The 27,962-nt window shown below is 36.2% G+C and overlaps 1 protein-coding gene across 1 annotated transcript in view; it reads left to right on the top strand.

Annotated features, from left to right (window-relative positions):
- Positions 1–27,962, top strand: part of ROBO2 (roundabout guidance receptor 2) — a gene marked incomplete at its 3' end in the record, with an annotated part of 582,226 nt that overhangs the window by 77,290 nt on the left and 476,974 nt on the right. The window lies entirely within an intron of this gene.

The raw sequence follows: 27,962 nt of genomic DNA, 5'->3' as shown, positions 1-27,962 counted from the left end.
ACATCATTATTTCCACTTCCATTATTTCTTTATCAACATTATCACTTTAATAATAGACAATCTGTGAAATGGATTCAGTTTTAATACTTCAGCAAAATAAAAGATGAAACTATTATACATGTAAATAAATATATCTATAATTTGATCAAATTGGATAAGCTCTAACATAATTTATCTATATTTCTTCAAAGAACATTTAGAAATCTTATAATGATGGTTTGCACATGCACTAAGGAAATAGGAATAATCTAAATTGCAAACGTGTTTAATAAGTCGCTACAAATTCTAACATTGTGGTTTTTTGGAAGAGTTTTCATATCATAGTCTTACTGCCAAATACTTTATATCATCTCTGTAAAACAAGTTATAATCATTTATATTTCTGTCACAAAAAAAGTTGTCTTTCAGCTTTCTAACTGTGGTGATACCTTTGTGAATACTAGTCCTTCTTCCACCTTTTTAAAACTAATTACCATATATAACAGGCCAAATTTTACTTGGTAAAGATCAACAAAATAATTTTCAGTGCAGGGACTAACTAGACTTTTATGGGCCCTTTAAAAATGTTTATGTATTTTTTGCTTGGGATTTTAGAGGTAGTTTATTCTTCATTTCTTAAAACTATTTATTTTAATAAATAGATATATTTGGGACTAGAAAGCAAATTGAGAATAGTTTTGTTTTCATATGTGATGTCAGTTCTAAGAAAAATTTGTTTATTTCATCCACCTAGTTTTCTTTTACCTATACCCTAGTCCTCAGTTGGGGTGACATTTGGAGTGACTGGTGTCTTGAGTGGTGTAGTTAATGAGATCTAGCGACATCATGACCCTGACCCCTCTGTGGCTCTGGCTTCTCTCATCCATCTTCTTAACCCCACAGGCTGAATCAGTGTGTAGAATCAGGATTAAACAAGTGTGAATAAACAAGTTCAAGAGTTTTCTGTCATGGCTGCCAGCACATGGAATTGGCAAAGTAAGACATAGAGAACTTAATGATGAGTATGCTCTTGGTGCACCTCCACAAATCCTGTTGGAGAAATCACTAGTGTTTGTGGTCACTCCAGTGCACCTAATCTCAGTTTGCTCCATTCCTGGACAGTGGCGGTGGTTGGCCTTTATAATCACAGAGCTGTTGGCACGTTCAATGAAAGGATGGCTGATCTATCACTTACCTAGTGTCACATGTTACTAAGGCTTTTATCTCATTAACTATGATTAATGTTTGTGTGGAATGGGCTTGTCATGTAACTGTTCACATTCAGCAATTTTCAATCCCTTAGCTTACTTGAACAGATGAGAGCTTTATCTTAGGCACTGAGCGTCCTTATTTGCAATCGCTATTGTAATGTGGCATGGTAACTGCGTGATGTAGCTCTTCCTTGACTCTTGCCCGTTATCAGCATTCAGTGTGTTACTTGTCATTGAACTTGGGATGTCTTTATATAACTGTAGTCAGATTGAAACCTATGAACAGTTTGGCTTATGTAGAAAAGAATAGAAGAAATGAAGTAGAACTGTAATGCAATATTTTTCTGTTATTTCTTAGCCTAAAAGTTGTTTTCCTAATATGATTTCCACTTAAGTCTATTTTCTCAAAGTGAGATGGAAAAAGGTAGAGATTAAGGATGTTATTTTCTTGCCTTTGGCTATGGTTCTTTCTTTATCTGTTCCACATTTGACAAGTCTTTCCCCTTAGCCCAGTGCACCATTTGATAAGTTGACCAGTCAGTGATTAAACATATTTATTTAGTTCAATGGGTCAGAGCTATTGCGACAGATAGAAAATTACTGATGGATTATCAATTTCAGCACCTCTGACATCTGGCCTCAATGTAGTCCATCATCTGAGGACTCATAACACATTTGCTTGGACAATAACATGCTCAGCTACCTGTGTGATCACAGAGCTGGATATTGGAAATATTTTGTGCAGAATTAATAACACAGAAATCACAGAATCTAGAAGAGCTCTGCACCTACACTTGAAAAGTAAAAACACCCAAGAGTTTACACTGTTTAAGGCTGGAATGAAAACTGCCTTGTACTTTAGATATGCTTTGCTGATTTGGGTAATGTTTTTTATAATTTCTTTAATAAGCACATTTTGAAATTGCTGAAATAGATGTTTGGAAATACTTTGGAAACTATAATACATGTAAAAAACTACTTGGGTCAAAATGCTTTATTTGGGCTTCCCTGGTGGCACAGTGATTGAGAGTCCGCCTGCCAATGCAGGGGACACAGGTTCGTGCCCTGGTCCGGGAAGATACCACATGCTGTGGAGCAGCTAGACCCGTGAGCCATGGCCACTGAGCCTGCGCGTCCGGAGCCTGTGCTCCGCAACGGGAGAGGCCACAACAGTGAGAGGCCCGCGAACCACACACAAAAAATAAATAAATAAATAAAAGTTTTATTTAAAAATTGTAATGAAATTAAAAATGGGCTTAAGTTTTGGCCTACTGAAGTTATGGAATTTCCAAAATAAAACCCCAAGTCAAAAATTTACCATTGTAATTCTTTTAAATTATAAACAAGATTTCAAATAGGATTTGTAAAAACCTTTCTTCTTTTTATTGTTACTGTTGAGTGATCCTTTTATCCTAAGTGAATTCTAATAATAAAGAATGTCTTGTAGCAAATGCTAATCTAACATGGAAATAATTCTACTCCTCTGTCCATTTGACTAAAATTTATTCCAATACAATCTTCTTCACATCCTTATTTCAAATTTTCATATAAAATATAAAAATAATCTTGTGATTAGTTTTTTCAAACAAATATGATTCAGGTTAGCAGTTTGTTTTAAGGTATGTTTGTATCTTTTAAAAACTGGTCACACTTGTTAAGAAATTAATAGATCATGACAGACAATAAGCTCTAAGTTTTATTTCAGCTTTATTCTCATTTGTAAATATTTCATGTGATTATCCCTATATCCTTATATCCAATGTCTCTAATGCCCTACTTTTCAGTGATTCTACATTTAATATTTATGTGTTCTGTCATAAAAGTATTTGTGAAGCTGAAAATGATTCTTAATCTTCAGAGGGCTCATTTTCACACATTCTCTTGAATCTACAAACTGGTTAGAACTTAGAAATGTTACCTTTGTTCACAAAATAAAGATTGAACTCACTGACATTATAATTTACATTTATTCACTAAATCCATATCAGAGCTATTTGCCATAAAATTGATAGGCCCTTTGGAATGTCCAGCACAATGTGTAATAACTTGACAATATTACAGGTCATAATAGGTCATTATTTATTGCTACAGACTTCCTGATTTGTCTTGAAATTAAATGAGGTTTCTTCTATAATTTTGTGAAAACGTTTAGTAGTTGACTATAGCATTTAATCAACTCATCTCTCCTTAGATGCCTCTGAGTTGGTTTGGAAAATTCTTGGATGAATTCTAGTTGTAAGATCCTCTCTGGAATCAAGGTGTGTGGTCAGTTAGACTGTCATGCATGTTTAGATCAGACACATTAAAAAATGAAGGTGGTCAGATTAGGATATCTGGATTTGAAGGGTTGTTTTGAGCAGTCACAGGGAAGCCATTGCAACATCTTCCTTAAAGACCAGCCCTTCTAAATATCAGAACATTTCACATCTGTCATTTGCTTTAACTCCTTAAATATGATTCCTAGTACTTAATGCTTCTTAAGGTTTGTGCTTTTAAAATTAGGAGTGCTCACTATGTTCTCCATATTTTGACTAACTTTTACCTGCCTAAGTTTGCCTTTCACTTTTATTTTATACTACCTACTTCTCTCCAAAATAACATTTTTTTTTTTCATTTGCAATTTCTGGCATATGAACTGTATTTAAGTTACCAAGAACAGGTCAACAGATATTTCCATGTGCAACAAGTAAACAGCAATGGAAAAATGATACACATTATTCTGGAACAAAGATCCATTACATGGAAGCGTGATTTAATCAAAATGAAGCAACTTAATTCATTAACATAAATTATGTGTCAAAGTTTCTTTGCATAAAGGGCACTCATATGTTAGATTGCCAGGTGCTCTCATATAGAAAATGATGCTATTATCTGATGCTAATATCTCCCTATTACCACACAGGGAGACTGAGAAATTAAGCAAAGAAATGCATGTGAAAGTACCTTATAAACTATAAAGAGCTCTAATGTGAAGTATGTTATTTTAATGTTGTGTGCATTTTTTGGAACAGAGATGGTAAGGGAGAAAACACATAACTATCCATTCTTAGAGGCTTCTGTGCTGACAGTCTAAGACTTATGGTTTTACAGAATTCATATTGATATATAATTATTTTTCATTCAAGGTTATTAACATTGGCCAATTTCATGTACTAAAATGCTCAGAACCACCGTCTCAAAATGTTGCCCGGGTCAGCATTTGTATCGGTAATTTGGAATGACTTTCATCCTCGACTATTTTTTTTTCATAAATCCTATTAAGTAAGCATCAAATATTTTTTTTCACTCTTTTTATATTATGGGATTACTGCTTTGCATCATCTACAACCTTGATTGCAGCATGTAAACTCCATTTTTTAATGTGATGAACAATTATGGTAGCAAGTAAATGAAAGTATGATTATTTTAACTTGTAACATGCACTGACATTTATTCCAATGTGTCCAGCATATACGTTTCTTCTAAAAATGTACAGGACATTTGGGAAAGATATGGAAAAGAACTGAGTCAATGATGTTGATATAACAACCTAATAACTTTACTTTGATGACCTAAAAGGTTGTAGGCACTGGGGTAATTTGGCAAATTATAAAACTTCTAAAATGTATGCTGAAGGGATTCAAACTAAATCACATTCTACTCCTGAGCTGGATTGATTCACACTGTAATTACCTCTCAAAAAACTGATGATATGTTAATATTCAATTGATAGTTGTAAGTTGACAGTAAAATTTTAAATATGGAGTAGCTACACAAAATATGAAAGGAAAGTTTGCCTTTATTCTTTGAATTTGTGATTAGCCTGGCATAATTATGATTTCTAACAGTTACAGACATAGAATTCAATGGCATAGCTGGAATTACAGTGATAGCTTTGGCTGTGAAAAAATTCCAACTTTGGGCTTCCCTGATGGCGCAGTGGTTGAGAGTCCGCCTGCCAATGCAGGGGACACGGGTTCCTGCCCTGGTCTGGGAAGAGCCCACATGCTGCGGAGCAGCTGGGCCCGTGAGACATGGCCGCTGAGCCTGCGCGTCCGGAGCCTGTGCTCCACAATGGGAGACGTCACAACAGTGAGAGGCCCGCGTATCGAAAAAAAAAAAAAAAAAAAATTCCAACTTTGCCAGCTAAGTATATTACTCTCCTCTGTATTCAGAATATTATGCATTTCAGCTAAGTCTGAATAAAGACTTAAAAAATAATTAATAAAAAGCACTTGAGCGATTTTTTTATACTGAGTTGAAGAGGCAGTTTAAAAATTGGAAATTGTGGGCTTCCCTGGTGGCGCAGTGGTTGAGAGTCCGCTTGCCGATGCAGGGGACACGGGTTCGTGCCCCGGTCCGGGAAGATCCCACATGCCGCGGAGCGGCTGGGCCCGTGAGCCATGGCTGCTGAGCCTGCACGTCCGGAGCCTGTGCTCCGCAATGGGAGATGCTACAACAGTGAGAGGCCCGCATACCGCAAAAAATAAATAAATAAATAAATAAATAAATAAAAAATTGGAAATTGTAGCTGACCAGTCTTGTTTGACAGAATTCTTACACTTAGGAATCCCCAAATTTCTTATAACTCAATGTTTGGGCAAATTAATGGGAGGCACAATGCAGATGTTTAGTATTATTATGCCATCATTAAGTATATACTCAGGTTTTGATATTCTTTTTAAATTATTTAAAACTTTTTGATATTCTGTTAGCAGAATAGTTTGGCTAATAATTTGACTAGTTTCACTGTCTATCCTTGTAAGTCCTTCATTGCTTGAAATTGAGTGAGAAATGGGACATTCTGGTTTAAATATTTTCCAGTTAACTCAGTTAAACCAGATTCCCTTGGTTTGTTTTGTATAAGCAACGATGCTCTGTTGGAAATTGTTATTAAAATTTTTATTTTATACTTTGCATTAGTTGAAATTTCTTGGGTGATTAAGGTCGCATCAGGATACTGTAAGCATTCGTTTTCTTTATATTATGAAACTTGAATGTGCAATGGTATTGCACAGTGAAAAATTCAGCCTTTCCTTTACATAAGTTGAACACTAATTATATTCTGGAAACTTTTCATACTCCGTTCCATCTTCACTCCAAGCCACTGATGTTTAGGATGTTATTTTTCTTCTTTTCATTGTGAAGAAATTGAATGGTAAGTTGGACAAAAACTTTGCCCAAAGCCATACAGCTTGTCAGAGGGGAGTTTTGAATCCCTATGTGTCAGTTCACTGATCTGAATTTCTTTCCACTTAAACAGTTTCTAGAGTATTTGATCTAAGGGAGACTTCTTAGGATTGATCTTTTTGTGAGTATGAAGTGCAACAAGGAATTTTGATTTTTGTGAGAGTTCAGGATCTTGGTTTATAGAGATGTAGCTCTCATTCTCTGCAGATGAAGTAGATAACTGTTCACAGTACTGGAGTGTGTGTGTGTTTATATGTGGGAAGAGAGAGCAACAAGGTATTAAATACTAATGTGCTCTCCCCAACAGTAGAAAGGTGGACTGTTTGCTTTGTGGCCACAAACATAGGCACTTTTTGTATGATTTTAAAATTCAGACCAGTGCCCCTTGCCACCTAAAGCTGCAGAAACGAAACTGAGCTATTTGTAATGAGGTGGATAGACATAGAGTCTGTCATACAGAGTGAAGTAAGTCAGAAAAAGAAAGACAAATACCATATGCTAACACATATATATGGAATTTAAGAAAAAAAATGTCATGAAGAACCTAGGGGTAAAACAGGAATAAAGGCACAGACTTACTTGAGAATGGACTTGAGGATATGGGGAGGGGGAAGGGTAAGCTGTGACGAAGCAAGAGAGAGGCATGGACATATATACACTACCAAACATAAAATAGATAGCTAGTGGGAAGCAGCCGCATAGCACAGGGAGATCAGATTGGTGCTTTGTGACCGCCTGGAGGGGTGGGATCGGGAGGGTGGGAGGGAGGGAGACACAAGAGGGAAGGGGTATGGGAACATATGTATATGTATAACTGATTCACTTTGTTATAAAGCAGAAACTGACACACCATTGTAAAGCAATTACACTCCAATAAAGATGTAAAAAAAAAAAAAAACCAAAACAGATGTATGAATTAGTAAGCATTTCTTAGACAAAAAATTGGGGTTATAATTTAGGTCTCACTGCCCCTCTCCTTTTGTGTGGACTAAAATAGTTAACATATAAATTCTTCATTAGCGTTCATAGTCAAAGAATATGTAGAAATCCAAAAAGTTAGCTGATTTAAACAGATTATCTCTACACCAGTGTTAAACTCATAGAGAATGGCCATTCGAAAGGCTGAAGTCCAGTCAAATATATTTTTTACGGTGATGACAACGTAAAAAATGAACCTATGCTGCTTCCTCAAAGCTTCCTTCTTGGATCTATTCCACATGTGGTGTTGTAGTAATATCGCGAGCAGTGAAGTATTAAAATAGTTTTGTCTTGTGTTCTTTCATTCTGACAGGCCAATGACATAATGCCGACAAGCCAGGTCTGATAGATTCAAAATTAAAAGTGAATGCCCTCTCTTTTTTCCCCAGCTTGTGCCTAATGGCCTTTGAGCCAATGTGCAATTTCACTGCTTCTGACATAGTAAGTCTTCCATAGTAAGTCTGGGAACAGCTGGTGAGGGTCTTTTCTCAGGCTGAAAAGGATGGTTTTATCAAAACCATATTACTTTGTTGTTAAAGGAAAAGAATGGAGAGGAATCAGCAATGAAAACAAAGGCTAGTTCAGGATCTGAACTCAAAAGCAGTTTGCTGATAAAGGTATTAGCCATATATATACAATTTAATACTTTCACAATAAAGTTAACCAGTTGATTTTCATAAACATGCATGGAGCAACAGCATTGAGAAAAATAAAGGTAGAAATTTAAAGTGCTCTGTGGGTTGATTCTTAGTTATACACTATATTGTACAGTTCTAGTAGGGAAGGTGATCAGCAATGTATGGAACCAAGACTTTAAATATATTCTAGGCACATTTTCTCTGCTGCAGCTTTTCCACTGAATCAAAAGTTTTTCTTCTCTGGCTATATAATTCAAGGTGGTTTATTTGACTCTTGCTTTTACAAAGACATATGAAAATATCTTGGAGAATTTAGAAAATAATTGAGGTTGATTATTAGAAAAATCTGCAAATATTTTGTTCATTTATTTATTCAGTCAGTGAAGTACTTACTAGAATTTATTATGAACTTAGCCTGTTTCAGTGTGTTTGAAGGTGTGGTCTTTGCCTGACTGTTTATATACTAATTGGAAGAAATAAGACATACACATATGAAAGTGTTGTCAATTCTAGGTAGAGGGGAAGAAAGTAATAAATGTAAGTAATGCTATAGGACAACAGTTTTAATATGTACACCTGCATGTGTGTGTGCACGTGTGTAAAACATTTGAAAAGATACTTTCTTAAAATCTTGTTGGAAACCCCAGTGTCCAGAGTCCAGGTCGGATAAAAGCAGAGGTTGTTAATTCCTTCCATTTTTGAATCTTCAGAGTTCAAATGGTTAAAAACCATTTTCATAGGATACCAGAGAGGTCTGAGCTGAATGTAGGCTATGGGATAGAGAAGTTGCAGCCTTCCTTGTTAGAGAAATGTTTTTGAATTCAATAATATTCGAAAAATTGGAAGAGAGGAAAGTGGGGTATATTAGAAGGGAAGAACATAGTGAAGGTAGAAACTTGAAGCTAGAAAGGAGCAGTGTTATCTGAACATCTGGCCAACCTGGCAGGAGTGGAGTTGATAATATTGATTTAAGTGGGGCCTAGGTCAGGTGGAGCCAAGTTAACACGAACCACAAATTCCAGGCAGAAAATTTTTGGAGTATCCAGATGGCAAAATGAATATGTTCAGGAAGCTTTGAAAATGGACAGGACACAATGAAATCAGTGTTTATATACTGTAACGTTTGGTGGGGTTGTGGATATGAGTTATTGAGCAAAATAAAATCAAAGTAGGAGCAGAGATTGGAGATGTTTTCTGGATTCTTGAGTTCACTTTGGTAAAATAAATACTGAATTTGAAGTAGTAGTGCAGTTACCTTTATTTTTGTACCGTGCATTAGTCATAAAAAATGTACATCCCAGTATGCATCTTGTTTAAGCAACCATTTTTAATTCCAATTAAAGTAGCAAATTGATTTATTCATTATAATTGCTTACAGCTTTCAAGGACTTGTTTTTCTCCCTTTCCTCCCTCTCTTCATCTTTGCTCTTTTCTTATTTTCTGTCTTTATCTTCTCTCTCTTTTTTTTGCTTCATTTCTTCTTTCTATATCTCTTTCTGACCTTTTAATTATTATAAATATTAAATTATAATATAGTATTATATCTTCATGATACAGGAATATCAGGGTTGAAAGGGGAGAATCCAGGCACTTTTCAAATATTTAGTTTTAATGATGAGAGCTCCCTGTTTTTACTAATTTTCCAGGTAGTATTTAGCTGAAACCTTTATTTGCTATGAAACCTGGGACTATAATAAAATGTAGGCCAGATATCCACATATAGTGGAAAAACCATATTAATTATAAGAGCTGTGGTCTGTCTGCACAATCTCACAGTCATGGTCACATGAGTGTTTCTGGATTTCTACCTCTCAGAGTGCCGTTTAGGTAGATCCAGGTGGTTTTGTTGAAGGAAGAGTTATTGCCTTTGAAGCATAAATCACCACAGCTTTCAACCTTTCCAGGGACTTGGATAGTCGATTGGTGTGTTTTGTTTTTTTTTTTTTTTTTGCTGGTATGCGGGCCTCCCACTGTCATGGCCTCTCCCGTTGCGGAGCACAGGCTCCGGACGCACAGGCCCAGCGGCCATGGCTCACGGGCCCAGCCGCTCCGCGGCATGTGGGATCTTCCCAGATTGGGGCACGAACCCGTGTCCCCTGCATCGGCAGGCGGACTCTCAACCACTGCACCACCAGGGAAGCCCGGTGTTGGTTTTGTTAATTACTTTGAGTTTCATTCAGATGTGGTGCTACTGTTTTAATAGATTAATATTAATTCCGCTCAATTTAAGGCTCTAGGTCTCTATCACTTGCTTTACTACTCTTTCTTCTTCTTAACAAAGAAAAGATTGAGAAGTGAAAGAAAAGAGATAATGTCCAGACTGCTCATGGGTTACTGTGTTCTTTGATGCTTGATTGAAGGTGTGATGTGAGTGAATCTAAGCTTTTCATTACAAGGAAATGTGAAAAAAATGTTTTGGATATAGAGTTTCCTTCACCATAATTGTAACCTTTAAAAAATTATAACCTTTAAAAATTTTTTTAAAAATAATATTTTTTATGAAATTTTCCTGATGTGTAAATTTGAGTAACAGCTGTTTTACAGAGTGCAGTTGTTAGGAATTGACATCATAGAATAACATGTGCAAAATTGTCATAAAAATCTGCCTATGTTTAGCTCATTTCTACTTCTGAAGTACTACTAGTTGTTATAGCTTACATAATTAAAGAAAAACATGTTAACAAAGGCTACAGCCCACAAATTCAAAACAGCTTATTATTATTTATTCAGCTCCCAGCGATTGCACACATTTGACCCTAAATGACAAAGTAAATGAAAGCCCTTTTTCAAAGTAATACAATCAGTTCAAAAAATATTGTGCTAATCAAGTTATATATTCTAATTGAAAGATTGATGGCAATCCATTTAGTTGTTACTAGGTTATTTGTGACAGACAGATGCAGAGTAACCTCATTACAGTCAGAATTGTGATGACTTGTAGCTGAAGAGAGGAATAAAGCTTTAAACCATTGTCATAGTCCATTTCCAAAATGTATTCAGAGGATGATTTAAAAGAAAATATACGACCATTAAATATAAGTTTGAATTGGTTACCTAGTGGTGTTATTATGGAAGCAATGAAGTAATCATCTGTTTGATCCATAATTGGCCTACTTAAAATTCACAAATCGGATTTACAGATTCCAATTTATGGAAAAGAAATGCAGGAGCAAACACTGGATTAAAAACATTATCCCTTGTGGTTTGGTATTTCCAGCTCATATTTTTAGTTGTTTTCTTCTTGATCGTTGTCTATATCAGTTTATTTTAGACATTTCTGTCCACAATCACCAATTCGTGATAAATTATTCAGCACTTTTCATTTGTATGTTCTCTAATAGTTTAATGTCAGGCTTTCAGCACAAGTACTCAGGGGAATTTGATCAACATTTTAAAGTTATGTGGTTGAGAGAAAGAAGGAATATAAATGCACAATAATTATTTGTTTCCGTGTGAAAGATGTTGAAATCTTTGTGGGATATACGTTCTATATATTTGATTTTGAAACTTATCTTTCTCGATTAATAATAATGTAGAAATTTTAACCTAAGAAAAGCTCTGTCTTCCCACAGTCTTCTTACTACAATATCTGAATGTTTCTCTAGAATTTCTTATATTCAGAAGTATCCTCATAGATATCCTTTTTGTTTCAAGTACAATAATAGAGTGGAATGTCTCACATATAAAACCCATTTCATTTCATCACTTCTCATTTCTGGTCCAGTCTTATGCACAGTTGTCCTTGCTTCTCTCATTTGCACTTTCTCCTATTCTTCTGCATCCTGAACTTCTTCTTGGGCTCCTTACAATCACTGCCATGCCTTTCATTACAGCTTATCTTTCATCATGAATTCTAAAATTCTTTTAGATTGACAGAGATACTTTTTACAAGAAGATTCTTGCAAAGTTGATTTAAGGTTGGCCCTAATTTTTTGAGAAAAGTGCATTTAGGGAAAGATGTTCATTGTTCGGATAGGTCAGTTATGTATTGGATATCTCCTAACTGCTAATAACTTTAACATAGTGTTCTTTCTAAGACAGTGACTCTACATAAGGTTGACATTTTATCTGTCCTAAGGAATGAATTAAGAGGAAGTTTAGGATGGTGCTTCTTCTTCCTTGTGTCATCAGTTAAGGCTAAAGTTTTCAGTTGTCCAGGCAAGTGAATAAAAAATGGTGTTCTGCTAGTTAGTAAGATCCTAACCAGCAGAATACCATTCATTTGAGGTTGTGTCATTGAGGTGAGGGGCCAAGGTTGAAGTGGGAACAAAGGACCTTTCTTCTAATCCTAGCTATAGATCACTTCCTTCCCATAAATTACCTGTTAGCTTTGTGACCTCAGGCAAATTATTTAACTTCTGAGTCTTAGTTTTTTTTTTTTTTTTTACTTATAAAACTGGATGAGGATTCTAACCTTACAAAGTTGTTTTGATACTTACAGATATAATTTTATAGTTATAAAAGATTGATTCATTTGTGAGTTATAAAGATTGGAAATGTTTCAAAAAGTAAACATACTTTTTTATTCATTTAAGCAAACGATAGAGTGCATTTACTATGTGCCAGGTTCAGTTCTAGGTGTTAGGGATATGTCAGTGAATAAACTAGAAAAAAAGTTATGGCTTCATGGGACTTATATTCTCAGTGCTTGTATATTCAGTGCAGAAACGTGAAAGATATATAAATGTAAATATACTAAAATAAAATCACTCAGAAGTCTGCTGTTAATGATTTGTGGATGACTATATTTTTGCATGCTTTTATGTGTATCTCTGTTTTGCATTTTTTTCAGATTATCTTTGTAACTTGTCATCTTGCTTCTTTGCATTTCATAAATATTTTCTCATATCATATTCTTCCTCACTATAGTGTTTAATGGTACAACTTTTCATCCTGTGCTGTATGCTAATTTTCTTATTCTTTATCATTGTATATTTAAGTTGTTTCCAGTTTTTCAGGAATGTATATGAATATATAAACTATGAAGAACATACTTTGATGAAAATTCTTGTGCACATTCCAGATTATTTCTTTCCAATAAATTCAATTACATAGAATAGCTGAATCAATGATTATAGATATTTTTAAGAGTTTTGTAGGTTCTTCTGTAAGGCTGTTCCAATTTAAATTCCCATCAATAATGCTTGAGGGTCCAGGTTTACTCATAGCCTTCCTTTTCGACATTTTCCTTTGCCAATATGATAGATAAAATTGTTATCTCCTAATAATTACATTTTATTTCTAGTGAGACTAAAGCTTTTGTTATGTGAGTGTTGGCTTATTTTTCCTCCTTTAGTGAATTTCTTGTTCATGCTGTTTAAGTGTTTTTCCTTTTGGAATGCTGTTTTTATTGGTACTTGAGAGCTTGTTATATATGAAGAATATTGTCCTCTTTTCATGTCCCTGTGTGTCTACATACATAAAGGTTTTCCATTTTTATATAGCAAAACTATCACAGTAACCTCCATGATTTCCTATTGATTACTTCAAAATTGAAACAGATGAATTCCCATCATTCTTTACTAATCTGTTATACTGACAATACTAATATAAGATTGCTTGTGTGTAAACTTATATTAACTAGTTGCAGAAGTAGATTTTTTTTTTCCTATTAGAGTACTAGAGTTCTTATTGGCTTCCCCTTTGATATATATTATTGGAGAAGTTTTAGACACTGCTAGCAAAAGGTGAAAATGACATTAAAGGGACTGAGGTGCAGTGTACTCTTTATGTGGGTGTCATTTCTACCTCCCCAGTTCTATTGGCTTGGTGGAACCCTAGGTCTACACTGAGTCTTTGGGTGAAAGATATCTCCCTAATACCCACCGAGAGATAGGCTGGAGGTATTCTGCCTTATTTTCCTTATTTTAATACAGGCAACTGAAAGGCTAAATACAGACAGGCTCAGCCCTCCTAGTGTTTTGCTATTATGTTCCAATTGCACTTATGCTTTTAGATAAGTCTTGTTCTCTCCAGATATCCACGTGTCCTACAAACCAAATTTACCCACACCTTGAATGATTTACTCATATAGATTACTTTGCTAGACCCAGTTGGAATGTAAGTTTAAGACAACTGCATTAGTGGCTGAAGACTGATGATAAAAAATGTCAGTTGTCAAGAGATTTATAAGTCTTATGCTTTAAGAACTATTAAAGCTTTCAGTAACATAAGGGAAAATATATAATCTTAGAGATCTGTATATATGAAAATAAATGATAAACTCTAAGCTCAATGGGGCAGAACTGTATGTTTCATTAATTTTTTAAATCTATGGCACATATAATTTTTTGAAATAATATAAGTTTCCACACTCTTCATTACAATTTACCTGTGAGATTAAGGAATTTAGAAACAAATCTTTAGTTCCTGTCAGATTTGACCATTTAGTAAAGGAAATATAAAATTAATTGGAAAACAGTTCCTACCACTTTCTTGTATTTATGTGTATTTTTTTATATGTGGCTATGTTTTCAAAAAGAATAATATTCTAAAACTTGGTCATTAAAGATCAGAAAAGCACATTATTAAAGTATTGGGTGAATCTCTTTGAAATCCATCATTTAAAATGTATTGAAAATGGATTAATTTGAATGTATATTTTCCTTTAGAATAGGACCTAATATATTCCTGTGACTCATAAGATTATTAGAATAAAGATAAGTATATTTTAATCTTTACCTCCAAAATACATATGATTTATTACAGGATTGTGATTTTTATCCAATGTCCTAGTGTTGAATGATGGTGTTTAATAATACTGTAATACTGTATATCAGAAGATTTATTGTAGTTTTAATTTCTCTGAGCCAAGAGACAGAGTACTTGAATGCGTTTGGTGATTATTGACTGATAAGTAATAAAATGATCCTACATAGAGCTCAGTGGCAAATGTTTCTCCAACCCCCTCTGATTAATATGGTCTTTTTGGCATAATGTGTCAGTTTTATCAGATTCAAATTTATCATCAAACTAGCTATGATAGTTTCAACTCTTGGAAAGGGCTATTTTGACTGAGTTATCATTATATTCACAAACAAGATTATTTATACCACAGGGAGAGAGTCCTTATGAAAAGTTACTCTTGGTTACTACTTGATCAGCCAAAAATATCTTTATAAACATTAGATGAAAAAAATGAACTATGTATCCACAGATTTAAAAATTTTTAATTATTCCTAATAAACTAATGGAAGTTTTCATTCAGTTGCTAAATCTCTTTTGACTACTGACTTTTTAAGTATAACTGTCTTTATTCTCTTGAGTGTGAAAATGTCTCTAATAATTGAAAGTGATGGAAAAATGAGGACCATTAACAGAAATGAAAATTCCAAAGAAAGAAAGTAGTCCATGTAAACCATGTTTTATATGTGTCTAGTAGAGTTGAGTTTAATTCAGCAAATATCTTTTGAACATTCTTCTATGTTAGGCTGTGTGCTAGGTTGCAGGGTTACAAAAATGAATATAGGCTAAGAGAGAGACGAATGGATAGGAGATGTCCATTCATCCTTTCTAGACTATGACATATGAGATAACCAAGAATGGAGGCATATAAGTAACTTTTGACTTTCTTCTTCCTTTAATCTTGCAATGTACCTCTCTACTTATTTAGTTATATGGTAAAATGCATAATTAGGACATTGTGTGGCAAATAAGGTTTGTAAATGCAATTTCAGATTTTTTGGGTCATTGAGACCAAAAAACCATTTATTTAAGTGAGAGTTGAAAGGTGAAGGAAGATTATAAAATAAAAATTTTCCATTATGTGTCAGGTAATTTTTTGAAGGGACAGTATGAGGCCACTGGAGAGAGAATTGAGAATACATGTGTGAGTTTCAAAGTAACAAAAGATTATGGAACCCAGACTGTCTTATTTCTAAGAATTGCATCATTCCTTTGTTAAAATCATGGTACTAACGATGAAATTTTACTCACAGGGAGATCAGATAACAACTCTATTAAGAACTATGAAACCATCAAAAGAAATCTTGGCAATATATTTATCAAATATTTTAAATCTAATATGTGTAAAGCACAAATTCATGATTATTCAAGGAATCATGTACATGTAATGGATTATGTGTTTTGAGAAAGACAAAGAAAAAGCAATTTTGTGCTCTGCTCAACTACGAAGCATTCTGTCTTGGGATTCCTTCTAGTTTCTATGCTTGCTCCTACGAAAAATTCACCCAATGATTTTATTTGGTATCTTAAATACTATATTATTAAGAAAAAATGTACATATCTGGTTGTACATATGGACAGTGTCTATAATAGAACTATTTACAAAGGATAGTGATTTTTACTAACCTGCCATTTTTGGCTTTTATATATGTTGAAAGAGATGAGACACCTCATAATTTTATTATTATTTTTTATTCAGAGGGAAATTAATCTGATGGCGCCCATATGTTTGCAAAATTCCAACTAAAACTGTTCAGAAAAACAACTGATTTATTCTATTTCCTTTCCCCAATATTGCATCAGAGACATAGGAAGGTGAAGAAAAGTGGTTCTTGTGACAAAATATTTTAAAGTTATTTTCACAGAATCTTTTCTACTTTTTTTCATGATTTGTGAGCTTTAAAAAACCTAGAGAGTTAAAGAAAATTAGCACACATTTAACTTTTTTATTTTTCTACTACTGATTCTGGTCAAAGCATCTTTAAAGATTAAAAACATGTACATGACTTTTAACCTACTGACCTATTCCTCTCAGCCTAACAAGGTACCTTGCGTCCCAGGTGTCTGAGATTATGGTATCAAAAAGAGGAAGGAGAAACTGAAGGACAAAGGTTAACTTACAATGGTTCTTTCAAGAAGGTTCCAGCATTAGCACAGGCTTATGCTACATATACACCCTTTCAATTATAAACCAATAGCTCTGCAGTGAAGGTATTTTGAATGTTCACATCTCTACCTGTCAACACTTCTGAAACCTTTTCAGCACCCTATTTCTCAGTCTCTTCTTGATCAAAGCGTGACCTGCTCACTAAGGCTTTCATAAGATAATAATTTAATAACAAACTCTGAGCCAGAAGACAAAGGAAAAGACTATGAAGGAGGCCACCGCTAATTTCCCTCCCAACATAATCAAATCAGCACAGCTATCCAGCCAGGACTCATAACCCTTAATAAGTCACTCTACTCGATTAAGAGAAATTGATTTTCCTCTACCATGGATCATAGTGATTATGATAAATCTGGTATCTGCTGTTCACTGAACTTCCCCTTACTGCCAGTGTCCATTTGTTTGCAGGGCGGCAGGTAAACGAGCTAGAGGATGATGCTGTGTCATTAACTGCAGTTGGTATCAGTGCTTTGACAGCTGTGGAATTGAGTGGTTCCATAGATCAGCTTCGAAGCCAGCTGTAAAAGCCTTGCGCAGCAGTTACACATCCCTGACAACACTACTGGCAGCTTTCAACATGCAAAACTCCTGGCTCGTGATTTTCAATTGGAAATATGGGAACAAAACAGAATTGGTGGGAATGAGGGAGTTTAAACTCTAGATTTATAATATGAAAAGTTATGTGAGAGCCAAACAGCAACATAGTCCTTTGCCAAGGTTTTAACGTGGTCCTCAGGTTATTTGAAGTGTATCGTGGGTGTATGCTAGTTATATGACTACAAACACATCTAGATTTCCAGATAAAGGAGTATCTTCAAAGAATAATGTTGGTTGCAGAAACTTTGGGCTTATCTCATCTTCTGCCCTTTCTTGTCACTCACATGGAGAATCTTGAGGTGACTGGTTTTATTTTGAATCATTCTCTATCTCTTTACTTCACGTGATAACTCTTGGTACTTTACTTGGTACTTTAACATCAGTGGGGAGAGAAAGGAAAGGAACCTCTTCTATCAGAGCAGACTTATTATAATTGCTGAGAATTTTCACATAAACTTTCTACGTAACATGTCAATCGAATGTTTGTTTCTACAGTTAAAAATACATTAAGTTCTTAACTTCATGACTGAAAGGTATCTCATATAGTACGGTACAGTGACAGTAGTAGTGATAAAGATGTGTTTTTTACTACTTTTACTTTACTTGTAGAATAATTCAGGTTAGGTACTTTGTGCACACTGTTAACACCCAGCAGATACCTCTTATTTCTGTGCTCTACACAGAATGTGATATTACAGAGTAAGGAATTACAGACAGATGTGCAATGTTATTCTTAACTATGGAGGCACTAACATAATTACAAAAGGCACTGAAAATAGAGCTCAGAGCTATCTTTATGAAAATAATAGATGAATTTCTTTTGATTAAAATTTTATCTTGGCCAAGTCAGACTTAGGATTTTTAAAAACTAGCTCCATAATTAAATACCAATGTGCAATTTTCTGTTAGGTTACACTAAATTCTTCTTCTCAATTGTCGTTCCATTGGATAATAATATATTCTAGTTGTATTAAAGAAAATTAATCTGTTTAATTCATATCTTGATACATTTCACCTTTTCATATAACTAAGAAAGGACAAGAAAATATACCTTTTTCTAGTTTTAAAAACTAGAGGTTCTGGGCTTCCCTGGTGGAGCAGTGGTTGAGAGTCCACCTGCCGATGCAGTGGACACGGGTTCGTGCCCCGGTCCGGGAAGATCCCACATGCCGCGGAGCGGCTGGGCCCGTGAGCCATGGCCGCTGAGCCTGCACGTCCGGAGCCTGTGCTCCTCAACGGGAGAGGCCACAGCAGTGAGAGGCCCGCGTACCACAAAAAACAAAACAAAACAAAACAAAACAAAACTAGAGGTTCTGGTGAGGTTCACTTTATTCTTGATACCATTATTAAAGAGTCTACTGCTCTTTATCTTTACTACTATGTTATTTCTTAGCATTTCCCAGGAAAAGAAGGCCATGACAGTGAGATTTAATGATAGGGTATATATTCAATATAATATCTAAAGAAATTTAATTTGGCTTTTATTTGCATTTAACTTTTTGTGAGTTGAGAAGTAACAAACTAAATGATGATAAAAGTTATTAAAACTCTGGCTCAACTCCCACCAGTTTTGAAGGAAATTCTCCTTGTTATCTAGGGGATTCTATTTTTACAGTCTAGTGAGCACAAACAAGTCTGTGCTTGAGAGAAACTCTCCAAATGGCTGCCTGACCATAAGCGTCAATTATCCAGTGAGGAAACGTGGAGAAGTGCTTTGCTCCGTCCTATCTGCCTAAGCAGGACATTTAATGAGTACAGCTCAGTATATTCAGAATGATCTCCCTTAGAGCTGGGCAATCCGTCTCTCTACAGTGACCTTGAAAGAGAAGAGCTCTGTGCAGCACTTCCAAGCAAAAGCAATTAAATTTAATAAAAATTGTTCAGAATTCAAAATATTTCACACACCATGGAAAACTTGGAACACAAAGATGGCTCCAACACCTTGAATCTGACTGTCATGAACTTTCCTTATCATCCAAAAAATTTCCCCTGCAGTGTACAATTTCTTAACTTTTAAAATAATGATAGATTATTTGAAGATATTGTCAAATTCTCCAGACCAATAATACAAGAAATTATAGTTTTCCCACTGGTTTTAATTTGTTCCTTACTTTTTGCACTAAAACACATGTAATCTATTGAAGTACAATAATCCTTTTTCATTCTGATTCTATTTTAAGGAAATACAGTTAATTACTCATACTATCAATGACAGTACAGTGTATCCTGGTATCTACTACATACTCTTAATTCACCAAACTGCTTAAATCTGGTTTAAGGGATTTCCTCTCCATAGTAGTTTAGATAATGTGATACTTCCAAGATGAGAGAATTGCAAGTTCAGAAGTTATTTTTGATTAATAAATGCAACTGTCACAGAATCTCTTGTGTATCTAGCTCAGAATATTAAAAAACATATTTCATATTAAAGATAGAGCATGGACTATGATTAGCAGAAAAGAGAGAGACTTAATTATATGAAGAAATAAATAGATAAAAGAACTAATGTGATGTTTAAGATCTTTTAAATTAACTATGTGGAGTGTGTTTTTAAAACTCTTTTGTATGTGTGTTTACCCCTTGGTTGAAGTTCTACTTTAGTTCTAAGTCTAGAGTATAACTAATAACAGAGGTGAAAACACTTGGAGTGATGATTTCTGTGTTCTGTTTTATGCCAGAAAGTAGCCACAAGCAAGCAAGTAGAATGTGGCATAACAGGAACAATCTCAGAGCTTATGCAGACTTTGGCCAATTTTAGCTTCCACACTTAGTGAGGAGAAGACACATGCATGAACACTGGAAATGCCTGGCTGTGAAAAAAGAAAAATAAATGTCTGGCTCTGTGTTAAAAGCACAAGAGTTTCTATACTAGATCATGAGTTCACAACTGAACTGTGTTTAAAAGTATTTGTGATACAAGAATTTATTATAAAATTGCACTCTATTAAAGGGAAAATGGTCAGGCAGTCTGAAAAATTCTAATCTCTGAGTGTACAGGAAAATAGGGAGCAGAGAATAGACAAAAAGAGCAATGGAGGAAAATGTTAAAACTCTACATTTAAAAGGATACTAGGAGTTAATCTGATCATTCTCAAGAGTATGGAGAAGAGACAAGCCTCTTCCCACTGCCTCAATACACACAGAAAATTTTCAGTTACAGTTGGATAATTCCTGACATTGAAAACCTGGTATTAGACAAGAATATTTGGAATACTTTTATCCAAGAAAATATCTCCCACCATGTACTTTATTCCATTAATACACTCTATTGACAATTACAAATTATTGAATTTTATGTTTTTATTTTTTTAACATCTTTTTTGGAGTATAATTGCCTTACAATGGTGTGCTAGTTTCTCTTTATAACAAAGTGAATCAGTTATAAATATACATATGTCCCCACATCTCTTCCCTCTTGCATCTCCCTCCCTCCCACCCTCCCTATCCCACCCATCTAGGTGGTCACAAAGCAGCAAGCTGATCACCCTGTGCTATGCGGCTGCTTCCTACTAGCTATCTATTTTACGTTTGACAGTGTATATATGTCTATGCCACTCTCTGTTTGTCCCAGCTTACCCTTTCCCCTCCCCATATCCTCAAGTCCATTCTGTAGTACGTCTGTGTCTTTATTCCCGTCTTGCCCCTAGGTTCTTCGTGACTTTTTTTTTTTTTTTTTTTTTTTTTTAGATTCCATATATATGTGTTAGCATACGGTATTTGTCTTTCTCTTTCTGACTTACTTCACTCTGTGTGACAGACTCTAGGTCCATCCACCTCACTACAAATAACTCAATTTCATTTCCTTTTATGGCTAAGTAATATTCCATGGTATATATGTGCCACATCTTCTCTGTCCATTCATCTGTCAATGGACACTTAGGTTGCTTCCATGTCCTGGCTATTGTAAATAGAGCTGCAATGAACATTGTGGTACATGACACTTTGAATTATGGTTTTCTCAGGGTATATGCCCAGTAGTGGGATTGCTGGGTCATATGGTAGTTCTATTTTCAGTTTTTTAAGGAACCTCCATACTGTTCTCCATAGTGGCTGTATCAATTCACATTCCCACCAACAGTGCAAGAGGGTTCCCTTTTCTCCACACCCTCTCCAGCATTTATTGTTTCTAGATTTTTTGATGATGGCCATTCTGACCGGTGTGAGATGATATCTTATTGTAGTTTTGATTTGCATTTCTTTAATGATTAATGATGTTGAGCATCCTTTCATATGTTTGTTGGTAGTCTGTATATCTTCTTTGGAGAAATGTCTATTTAGGTCTTCTGACCATTTTTGGATTGGGTTGTTTGTTTTTTTAATATTGAGCTGCATGAGCTGCTAGTAAATTTTGGAGATCAATCCTTTGTCAGTTGCTTCATTTGCAAATATATTCTCCCATTCTGAGGGTTGTCTTTTGGTATTATTTAGGGTTTCCTTTGCTGTGCAAAAGGATTTAAGTTTCATTAGGTCCCGTTTGTTTATTTTTGTTTTTATTTCCATTTCTCTAGGAGGTGGGTCACAAAGGATCTTGCTGTGATTTATGTCATAGAGTGTTCTGCCTGTGTTTTCCTCTAAGAGTTTGATAGTGTCTGGCCTTACATTTAGGTCTTTAATCCATTTTGAGTTTATTTTGTGTATGTTGTTAGGGAGTGTTCTAATTTCATACTTTTACATGTATCTGTCCAGTTTTCCCAGCACCACTTGTTGAAGAGGCTGTCTTTTCTCCACTGTATATTCTTGCCTCCTTTATCAAAGATGAGGTGACCATATGTGCGTGGGTTAATCTCTGGGCTTTCTATCCTTTTCCACTGATCTATATTTCTGTTTTTGTGCCAGTACCATACTGTCTTGATTACTGTAGCTTTGTAGTACAATCTGAAGTCAGGGAGCCTGATTCCTCCAGCTCCATTTTTCTTTCTCAAGATTGCTTTGGCTATTCGGGGTCTTTTGTGTTTCCATACAAATTGTGAAACTTTTTGTTCTAGTTCAGTGAAAAATGCCAGTGGTAGTTTGATAAGGATTGCATTGAATCTGTAGATTGCTTTGGATAGTAGAGTCATTTTCACAGGTTGATTCTTCCAATCCAAGAACATGGTATATCTCTCCATCTATTTGTACCATCTTTAATTTCTTTCATCAGTGTCTTATAATTTTCTGCATACAGGTCTTTTGTCTCCTTAGGTAGGTTTATTCCTAGATATTTTATTCTTTTTGTTGCAATGGTAAATGGGAGTGTTTTCTTGATTTCACTTTCAGATTTCTCAGCATTAGTGTGTAGGAATGCAAGAGATTTCTGTGCATTAATTTTGTATCCTGCTACTTTACCAAATTCATTGATTAGCTCTAGTAGTTTTCTAGTAGCATCTTTAGGATATTCTGTGTATAGTATCACGTCATCTACAAACAGTGACAGCTTTCCTTCTTCTTTTCCAATTTGGATTCCTTTTATTTCTTTTTCTTCTCCGATTGCTGTGTCTAAAACTTACAAAACTATGTTGAAAAATAGTGGTGAGAGTGGGCAACCTTGTCTTGTTCCTGATTTATTGGAAATGTTTTCTGTTTTTCACCATTGAGGGTGATGTTGGCTGTGGGTTTGTCATATATGGCCTTTATTATGTTGAGGAAAGTTCCCTCTATGCCTACTTTCTGCAGGGCTTTTATCATAAATGGGTGTTGAATTTTGTCAAGAACTTTCTCTGCATCTATTGAGATGATCATATGGTTTTTCTCCCTCAGTTTGTTAATATGGTGTATCACATTGATTGATTTGCCTGTATTGAAGAATCCTTGCATTCCTGGGATAAACCACACTTGATCACGGTGTATGATTCTTTTAATGTGCTGTTGGATTCTGTTTGCTAGTATTTTGTTGAGGATTTTTGCATCTATGTTCATCAGTGATATTGCCCTGTAGTTTTCTTTCTTTGTGACATCTTTGTCTGGTTTTGGTATCAGGGTGATGGTGGCCTCGTAGAATGAGTTTGGGAGTGTTCCTCCCTCTGCTATATTTCGGAAGAGTTTGAGAAGGATAGGTGTTAGCTCTTCTCTAAATGTTTGATAGAATTCGCCTGTGAAGCCATCTGGTCCTGGGCTTTTGTTTGTTGGAAGATTTTTAATCACAGTTTCAATTTCAGTGCTTGTGATTGGTCTGTTCATATTTTCTATTTCTTCCTGGTTCAGTCTTGGAATGTTGTGCATTTCTAAGAATTTGTCCATTTCTTCCAGGTTTTCCATTTTATTGGCATATAGTTGCTTGTAGTAATCTCTCATGATCCTTTGTATTTTTGCAGTGTCAGTTCTCCGTTTTCGTTTCTAATTCTTTTGATTTGAGTCTTCTCCCTTTTTTTCTTGATGAGTCTGGCTAATGGTTTATCAATTTTGTTTATCTTCTCAAAGAACCAGCTTTTAGTTTTATTGATGTTTGCTATCATTTCCTTCATTTCTTTTTCATTTATTTCTGATCTGATCTTTATGATTTCTTTCCTTCTGCTAACTTTGTGTTATTTTGTTCTTCTTTCTCTAATTGGTTTAGGTGTAAGTTTACATTGTTTATTTGAGATGTTTCTTGTTTCTTGAGATAGGATTGTATTGCTATAAACTTCCCTCTTAGAACTGCTTTTGCTGCATCCCATAGGTTTTGGGTCGTCGTGTTTTCATTGTCATTTCTTTCTACGTATTTTGTGATTTCCTCTTTGATTTCTTCAGTGATCTCTTGGTTGTTAAGTAGTGTATTGTTTAGACTCTATGTGTTTGGATTTTTTACAGATTTTTTTCCTGTAATTGATATCTAGTCTCATAGCGTTGTGGTCGGAAAAGATACTTGATATGATTTCAATTTTCTTAAATTTACCAAGGCTTGATTTGTGACCCAAGGTAAGATCTATCCTGGAGAATGTTCCATGAGCACTTGAGAAGAATGTGTATTCTGTTGTTTTTGGATGGAATGTCCTATAATTATCAATTAAGTCCAACTGGTTTAATGTATCATTTAAAGCTTGTGTTTCCTTATTTATTTTCATTTTGGATGATGTGTCCATTGGTGAAAGTGGGATGTTAAAGTCCCCTACTATGATTGTGTTATTGTCAATTTCCCCTTTTATGGCTGTTAGTATTTGCCTTATGTAGTGAGGTGTTCCTATGTTGGGTGCATAAATATTTACAATTGTTATATCTTCTTCTTGGATCGATCTATTGATCGTTATGTAGTGTCCTTCTTTGCCTCTTGTAATAGTCTTTGTTTTAAAGTCGATTTTGTCTGATATGAGAATTGCTACTCCAGCTTTCTTCTGGTTTCCATTTGCATGGAATATCTTTTTCCATCCCCTCACTTTCAGTCTGTATGTGTCCCTAGGTCTGAAGTGGGTCTCTTGTAGACAGCATATATATGGGTCTTGTTTTTGTATCCATTCAGCCACTCTGTGTCTTTTGGTTGGAACATTTAATCCATTTACATTTAAGGTAATTATCCATATGTATGTACTTATTACCATTTTCTTAATTGTTTTGGGCTCGTTATTGTAGGTCTTTTCGTTCTCCTGTGGTTTCCTCCCTAGAGAAGTTCCTTTAGCATTTGTTGTAAAGCTGGTTTGGTGGTGCTGAATACTGTTACCTTTTGCTTGTCTGTAAAGGTTTTAATTTCTCTTTCAAATCTGAATGAGATCCTTGCTGGGTGGAGTAATCTTGGTTGTAGGTTTTTCTCCTTCATCACTTTAAACATGTCCTGCCACTCCCTCTGGCTTGCAGAGTTTCTGCTGAAAGATCAGCTGTTAACCTTATGGGGATTCCCTTTTGTGCTATTTGTTGTTTTTCCCTTGCTGCTTTAAATATTTTTTCTTTGTATTTAATTTTTGATAGTTTGATTAATATGTGTCTTGGCGTGTTTCTCCTTGGATTTATCCTGTATGGGACTCTCTGTGCTTCCTGGACTTAACTATTTCCTTTCCCATATTAGGGAAGTTTTCAACTATAACCCCTTCAAATATTTTCTCAGTCCCTTTCTTTTTCTCTTCTTCTTCTGGAACCCCTATAATTCAAATGTTGTTGCATTTAATGTTGTCCCAGAGGTCTCTGAGAGTGTTCTCAATTCTTTTCATTCTTTTTTCTTTATTCTGCTCTGAAGTAGTTATTTCCACCATTTTATCTTCCAGGTCACTTATCCATTCTTCTGCCTCAGTTATTCTTCTATTGATCCCTTCTAGAGTATTTTTAATTTCATTTATTGTGTTGTTCATCACTGTTTGTTTGCTCTTTAGGTCTTCTAGTTCCTTGTTAAACGTTTCTTGTATTTTCTCCATTCTATTTCCAAGATTTTGGATCTTCTTTACTATCATTATTCCGAATTCTTTTTCAGGTAGACTGCCTACTTCCTCTTCATTTGTTAGGTCTGGTGGGTTTTTGCCTTGCTCTTCCATCTGTTGTGTGTTTCTCTGTCTTCTCATTTTGCTGAACTTACTGTGTTTGGGGTCTCCTTTTTGCAGGCTGCAGGTTCGTAGTTCCCGTTGTTTTTGGTGTCTGTCCCCAGTGGCTAAGGTTGGTTCAGTGGGTTGTGTAGGCTTCATGGTGGAGGAGACTCATGCCTGTGTTCTGGTGTGTGAGGCTGGATCTTGTCTTTCTGGTGGGCAGGTCCATGTCTGTTGGTGTGTTTTGGGGTGTCTGTGGCCTTATTATGATTTTAGGCATCCTCTCTGCTAATGGATGGGGTTGTGTTCCTGTCTTGCTAGGTTTTTGGCATAGGGTGTCCAGCACTGTAGCTTGCTGGTCATTGAGTGGAGCTGAGTCTTGGTGTTGAGATGGAGATCTCTGGGAGATTTTCGCTGTTTGATGTTACGTGGAGCTGGGAGGTCTCTTGTGGACCAGTGTCCTGACGTTGGCTCTCCCACCTCAGAGGCACAGGCCTAATGCCTGGCTGGCTGGAACACCAAGAGCCTGTGATTCACACGGCTCAGAATAAAATTGAGAAAAAAAGAAATAAAGAATGAAGATAAAATAAAATAATGTAAAATGAAATCAAGTAAAGTTATTAAAATAAAAAATAAGTAATAGTTAATATAAACATTTTTTTAAAGTAATAAAGAAAAAAAGAAAGAGAGCAACCAAACCAAAAAACAAATCCACGAATGATAATAAGTGCTAAAATGTATACTAAAAAACACCAAACAAACAAAAAAACCGGATTGAGAGAACCCTGGGACAAATGGTAAAAGCAAAGCTATACAGACAAAGTCACATACAGAAGCATACACATACACAGTCACTAAAAGAGAAAAAGGGGGGAAAAAAAAAAAATATATATATATCTTTGCTCCCGAAGTCCCCTCCTCAATTTGGGATGAGTGGTTGTCTATTCAGGTATTCCACAGATGCAGGGTACATCAAGTTGACTGTGGAGGTTTAATCATCTGCTCCTGAGGCTGCTGGGGAAATTTTGCTTTCTCTTCTTTGTTCACACAGCTCCCAGTGTTCAGCTTTGGATTTGGACCCGCCTCTGCATGTAGGTCGCCTGAGGGCGTCTGTTCTTCGCTCAGACAGGACGGGGTTAAAGGAGCTGCTGATTCGGGGGCTCTGGCTCACTCAGGCCGGGGGGAGGGAGGGGCACAGAGTGCGGGGCGAGCCTGCGGTGGCAGAGGCTGGCGGGACGTTGCACCAGCCTGAGGAGCGCCGTGCGTTCTCCCGGGGAAGTTGTCCCTGGATCCCGGGACCCTGGCAGTGGCGGGCTGCACAGGCTCCCGGGAGGGGAGGTGTGGAGAGTGACCTGCGCTCGCACACAGTGTTCTTGGTGGCGGCAGCAGCAGCCTTAGCGTCTCATGCCCATCTCTGGGGTCCGCGCTGTTAGCCGCGGCTCGCGCCTGTCTCTGGAGCTCCTTTAAGCAGCGCTCTTAATCCCCTCTCCTCGCGCACCAGGAAGCAAAGAGGGAAGAAAAAGTCTCTTGCCTCTTCGGCAGGTCCAGGCTTTTTCCCGGACTCCCCCCGGCCAGCCGTGGTGCACTAACCCCTTCAGGCTCTGTTCACGCCACCAACCCCAGTCCTCTCCCTGCGCTCCGACCGAAACCCGAGCCTCAGCTCCCAGCCCCGCCCGCTCCGGCGGGTGAGCAGAGAAGCCTCTCGGGCTGGTGAGTGCTGGACGGCCCGGATCCTCTGTGCAGGAATCTCTCTGCTTTGCCCTCCGCACCCCTGTTGCTGCGCTGTCTTCCACAGCTCCGAAGCTTTCCCCCTCCACCACCTGCAGTCTCCGTCTGCGAAGGGGCTGCCTAGTGTGTGGAAACCTTTCCTCCTTTACAGCTCCCTTCCAGAGGTGCAGGTCCCATCCCTATTCTTTTGTCTCTGTTTTTTCTTTTTTCTTTTGCCCTACCCAGGTACATGGGGAGTTTCTTGCCTTTTGGAAGGTCTGAGATCTTCTGCCAGCGTTCAGTAGGTGTTCTGTAGGAGTTGTTCCACGTGTAGATGTATTTCTGATGTATCTGTGGGGAGGAAGGTGATCTCCACGTCTTACTCTTCTGCCATCTTGAAGCTCCTCCCAAATTATTGAATTTTAAATCCAGT

Source organism: Mesoplodon mirus (genome assembly GCF_964341445.2).
Source record: "Mesoplodon mirus genome assembly, chromosome: 6".
In the NCBI taxonomy this organism is placed as follows: domain Eukaryota; kingdom Metazoa; phylum Chordata; class Mammalia; order Artiodactyla; family Ziphiidae; genus Mesoplodon; species Mesoplodon mirus.
This window is presented reverse-complemented; position numbering and strand designations above follow the sequence as displayed.